The sequence below is a fragment of the Peromyscus californicus genome, unplaced genomic scaffold, assembly GCF_007827085.1.
Source record: "Peromyscus californicus insignis strain IS unplaced genomic scaffold, ASM782708v3 Scaffold_15__1_contigs__length_86483966, whole genome shotgun sequence".
In the NCBI taxonomy this organism is placed as follows: domain Eukaryota; kingdom Metazoa; phylum Chordata; class Mammalia; order Rodentia; family Cricetidae; genus Peromyscus; species Peromyscus californicus.
The window spans coordinates 61734778-61740379 of record NW_026294447.1 but is presented as its reverse complement, the minus strand read 5'-3'; the positions used below and the strand labels follow the sequence as shown (position 1 = coordinate 61740379).

Sequence of the window (5602 nt, the reverse complement as noted above, 5' to 3'; positions counted from 1 at the left end):
AGCCAAAGGACACCCGCACATCAGACACTTGCACCCCCAGGTTCATCACAGTCGCCTAGAACTGGAAAGACCCCAACTGTCCATCAACTCATAACAGGCAAAGAAAACATGGTACACAAGATGGGTCGCCACTCAGCCACAGAGAAAGGATGTGATCCTGTCATCTGTGCAACGTGGATGGAACTAGAGGTCATTGTGTTAAATGGAATAAGGAGGGAGGCACTGAGAGACAAGCCCTACATGATCTCACCCATACAGAATGCTTGAAGTCCGTCTCATGATGTCATAGAAATTGAGGAGTTCCCGGAGGCTGGAGAGTGGGGTGGGGTGCATGGGGAGGGTGGAGGTTGACCAGTAGGTACTAAGTCACAGTCAGACAGAAAAAATAAGTTCTGGGGTTGTGTGGCACAGACAGCACATGGCAGCAATGTCCTATGTGTATCCCCAACACTGTAGCAAAGGGTCTTGAATGTTTCTTCCACGAAGAAGCAATGAACTTTTGAGGAGATAAAAATTTGTATGCAGATTTGAACATCACACAATGTACACATATGTCAGAACACCACGTGATAGTCTATAAATATGTACAGTTTGTGTGTGTCAAAAATTTAAAACTTAGATAATGTTGCTAAATCTATCTACTGGTTTCCTTCTCCCTCCCTCCCCCTCCCTCCCCCTCCCCCTCCTTCTTCCCTTCCCTGTCTTTTGTGACAAGGCCTCACTGTGTAGCTCGAGCTGGCTTTGAACTCCAGCTACCCCCCCACTGGGATTGCAGGGGTATGCTCTGCCATGCCCACACCATTGGTTCTCTTATTTTAGAAATTTGGAATTTCTATTTAGCTCTTTTTATAGATTCAATTTCTTTGGTAAATGTTTTCCCTCCACGGATTTTCTCACCTTTGTCTCTCTTCTCCGGCTATTTTAGGATCCTTCTGTAGGAGTTCCGAATGGACGTCACCACTGACCTGTCCTCGTGCTGGTCCCTTCTGGCCCCGGCTGTGTGTCTCTTGGCATTCTGGCATGGTTATTATTGGCGGCTGGATGCAGTTTTATCTCTGCCAGGAAATGTGTCCCCACCTCTGATAGTTCAAGAACAGGGTGACCCCAGGCCCAAGAAGGGTTGTGCAGAGTGGCTCCGTAGAAGCTCAGACGTAGCCCCAGTGGCTTCCAGGGTCTGCTCTGGCATCTTGGTCTTCTCAGCAAGGACAGGATTCAGGACCTTAGTCTGCTCTTCAGAGGTCTGGGGCTTTGAATGTCTTTCCCACTGTGCAGCTAAGAGCCCCAGGAACCTGCTGCCCACTTACGTCACTGCTGATCTGGCACAGGCTGAACCACAGTGAGAGCTCTCTCCTGTCTGCTCTGGTCCTCAGATCGCAGCCTGAGTCTAGAGCTCTAGGCAGGCCCATGAAGAGATGCCCACAGAGCACACTCACACCTCGTAGGTCTCCCCTGGCTGGCCTCGGGTCCCTGGCCGTCTCTTCTCTCTGCTGTCACGGGAGCAGCTAGCTGCTCAAAGGAAGCCAGAGGCTCAGAGGAGGTTTGCAGGCTCGCACGTTAGCCACTGAAAGCCGTATAGGGACTACTAAAGTGTCCTCTGTACAGGTCACAGAGGGCTGGGTGTGCTGTGGTCCCTGAACTCCAAGTCATGACAGGAGGACACTCGTTAGCCTACTCCATGTCACTGTGGCAGGCTGTTATGTCTTTCCAGGACCCTGAGGATTCAGCCCTCTTTCTGGACCACTGATGGTCACAGGAACAGAGAAAGGAGAACCCGGTGGACATGGACTGGGTCCTCTACAAGGAGATGGCCCAGTCACCGAAGCTCAGTGGTCACTGTGCAGGACGAGACACTGGGTCCTACAGAGTGCCAGTGTCTGGACCTGGCCCGTCACCATGTCTGTCAGTTAGGACACTTCCTGTTGCTAGTCTGGCAGTGGGACAAGGGCTCGTTTCTTTAAAGATTGCGTGTCCCTGATGAGTGACATCAAGTGACTTTTTATTTGTTCCGTGGATTTATGGGGAAACAGGCAGCATTTCAAGATTAGAGATAAAATGTGACCTGTAAAGCGCCTATGGGCTCTCTGTTCTGAATAGTAGGGACTGCACCTCGACACCCTTCTTACTTTTACACACTTCCTCCCTTCATGCTAACAATGCTTTGTGAATTTCTGTCATGACTAGGTCCGGTAGGTCCTGATGCATCTAACAGTTTTTCTGTGTGCATTTGTGTCAGAGGCTGAGCACATGCAGGTTCAAGCTTGTCACAGCTGTGCTGGGTCTGATACCTCTATTGACACACGTGGTTTTGCACCGTGAGTCATTTTGACTGAGGTTATCTTCGTCATTCCTCTGGTCATCTCGTCTGTGTTTGTATCCATCCTTTGTTCTTCAGCCACGAATCAGAGTTTATGAAATGTCTCTGTAGACAGCACATGATCCGGACTCTGATTCCAAATGTGACCTCATTCTGCCCTCCCGGTACGACTGAGCAGAGCCAGGCTCTGCTCCGTACCCCGTGGCTGCTGCATCTTTGATTCCCGCCTTTCTCTTCTGCCTTTTAATCTCAAGTTAGTCAGAAATGCATTCAAGTCTTTTTTGTACCTATAGAAAAACAAAACCAAATCCCTTCCCGACAACACACGTTTCTGGTGTGTGTGACCCAGGCTGTGCCTAGATCTTGTCCCTCCCTTTCTTCTCGGGAACTCAGAACTCTACCATCCACCCCCTGAACTCTTTGACGCTGGGCATTGCTCTGGCATCCTCACCTGCCTGTTGTCCCTAGGCCGCTTACATGACCCGCTGCTGGTAATCAGTCCTCATCTCTGTCCTTATCCCATGGCCATGGCGAGCCACAGCCTTCCCCATTCCACTTACCACCCTCAGCTCTGTGCCCCAAGGTCCCAGTTAGACTCAGGATAGGCCTCTGACCTTAGCTGTCTGTGTAGTGAGTGCCCGGCTCTAACTGGGGCTCACATTCGTCCAGACCACAGGCGGGCGATTCTGCTCCCCTTCTTCTCTTTCCTCTGAAGTATGGTGCCAACTTGCTTCCTCTGCATGGAGTCACTGTGAGTACCTGGGCAGAGCCCCGCAAAGGGTGGCGCTGTGGATCCCTGGGATGTTGGGAGCACATTGATGGGTTGTGAGATGTCAGGCACTCATCCAGCCAGCTGAGTAGACTATTTTTAGCCTCCAAGCTCTACCTCACTCTATAGTAAATCTGAATGCCCTCAAAAACTGCCAAGTGGAGATTTCCTGCTGTAGATCTTCGGTGACTTGCTTTGTGTCTGTGCCTATGAGTGACATTTATCCCACGGTGACATTTGTGGGCGGCAACTTCTCCCGAGGAAACACTTGCAGCCACCTGCACTGACTTCCAGGTCATCAGAGTTAATCACCTCCGGTCCAAGTTCTTGGATAACAGGCGGCTTTGTGACTGCTGAGGTCGGAAGGCAGAGGCTGGCATGTGACTGACCATACCACGGCCCGTGAGGTGAGGCCTCAACCTGCTCCTCTCGGCTTGGGAGATGCACAGAGATATCCACAGCAGAATGGGGACAAGAGCAAGCAAAGACCTTGGCTACACTGTACGTTAGTGACAGGCAGGAGGGTTGGAGGGTGGAGGTCATGCAGGCCCTGGATCTTTGTCCTGTGTCATTTACAGGCACTGTGACCAGCATCACCCCATCCCACCAGCCCTGCTGTGCTGGGGGCTCCACTGACCTGCTGCAGCAAGCATTTCTCACCACCACGGTACTCTGTAGGCCTTTGATGGAAGCTGCCTCTGCCGGGCTTCAAGAGTGCTGGGACCCAGCTGTCCATGTTGACCCTGCATGTGGATGCACTTAAGAGAGACATTGAGTCTTTGATGTGAGGCCTGGTTCTTCAAGGCAGATGTTTAGCCAAGAACGTGATGCCAGCAATTTCACGAGAATACTCTCCTGGGGAGGGGGCAGTGGGAGGAGGGACAGTCCCTACCTCAGTCTGGCTTTATGGGAACCTCAGGTGGGACACTTTACTTCAGGGTCTACCTACAAGAGACCAAGAATGGACATGGCTCCCTGAGACCCACAATGGAACTCACAGATCCCTCCTGCTGTCCTAAAGAAGCCAGAGGCACCCAGGGAAGGGAGCAACTACCTGGGAGAAGGAACAGACCACACTGGTGGGTGCCACCGGCAGGAAGGCTCACTGGGGAACAAGCTCACTCCACAGTGGTGGCATCACACTGCAGCTCTGGCCTCTGTCACTCACTCTGGACTTGGCCCTGAGCAGCCTGTGCCCCTGATTTCCTCATTCACCCAGGTGCTGGCTGAGACTCATTCTGTGTTGCTCGGGGTTGACAGCAGTCCCTGGTGTCCTGAGTGTTTTGGAAGCTGCTTTCTGTGGCTGAACTGGAGTAACAGTTCTATTCTATTCTGAGTGCCCTGGTGGAGAACTCTGGCTAGTCTGTTCTTTCCCTGAGGTATGGTAATCCACTCTTTGCACTTGGCTTTTGGGTGAAGAGTCTAGAATGTGGACATCCCCTGCTGATGACTAGGACTGCACCTGGTCCAAGACCATGTGTCGTTTCCCAGCAGACCCTGGGTCTGTCCCCAGGCTCTGCTGTTAGACCACTGTCCCTGATTTTTGAAAATTAATTTTGCACGTGGTCATTTTTCCTGTATGTATGTCGATGCACCCCACAGATGCCTGGTGTCCACGCAGGCCAGAACCAGAAGTCAGACCCCCTGGAACTGGAGTTGGAGATGGTTATGAGCCACCAAATGGCGTCCTTGGAAGAGCACCCAGTGCTCCTCCGCGGAGCCATCTCTCCAGCCCTCTTCCCGCTTTTTAGCTTCACATCAGCTCTGTCTGAGTCTTCCTTTTATTCCCTGTCTTCCTCTGGGAGGCTGCTGACTGGGTGAGCATTGCATCACGGTCTTTGTTTTGCTTTTTTATCTTTTCTCTGTTTGATTCCTGCCCCCCCCACTGCCCCCCCCCCCCCCCCCGTTTCTCAAGTCTAACCCTTCTCCTGCTCCAAGTCTTGGGAGATGTCTGTCTGTCTGCCAGAGTCAGGTGTGGCCATTTACTTTGCTTTTCCATTTGTTTCTTGCTTTGACCTCTATGCTGGCGCCTCACCAGGCCACAAAGCGTCTGTGTACACTGTCCATCCCACACCTGAGATGCCCACAGCTGCCTAACTGCAAGGTAGCACTGTTGTCCGCATCAGGACCACGTCTGCCCTGTGTTCTCCCTCCCCACACCCTACGAACTTCCCTTTAATGTGTCTCCAGGCTTGACCGATGCCTTCTGGAGTTAGGCAGTAGTCTCCAGATGTGCTTTCCACCCAGCAGCCAGAGTGACCCTTACAAGCAGGTAAGACACAGCCCGCCCCGTTTCCCCTGACTCTGATTAAAAATAAAATCTAAGTTGTGCAGCACCTCCAACCCAAAGTATCTGAGGGTGCTCCTCCCCCTCCCTGTTCTCTGCACTTACTTTTTCCTGTCTCAAAGGCTCCTGTGGAGCTGCCCCTGGCACCCCAGCTGTTTACCACAGCAGGCTTTGCACTTGAAACCTCTGAGGTGGCCATTCATGCAACTTTTCCCCCTCATACCCTCCAGCC

The 5602-nt window shown here is 52.1% G+C and overlaps 1 long non-coding RNA gene across 2 annotated transcripts; it reads left to right on the top strand.

The window, feature by feature from the left end:
* Nucleotides 1-747: 747 nt before the first annotated feature.
* On the top strand, nt 748-5355 carry LOC128110987 (uncharacterized). Of its 2 annotated transcripts, none has more exons than XR_008218438.1 (3): nt 748-3065; nt 3378-4900; nt 5274-5355. It is a non-coding gene; the product is annotated as an uncharacterized LOC128110987 (long non-coding RNA). The 2 variants fall into 2 exon arrangements; XR_008218437.1 differs by having other exon boundaries at nt 748-3584; nt 3662-4900.
* The last annotated feature ends 247 nt before the right edge of the window (nt 5356-5602 follow it).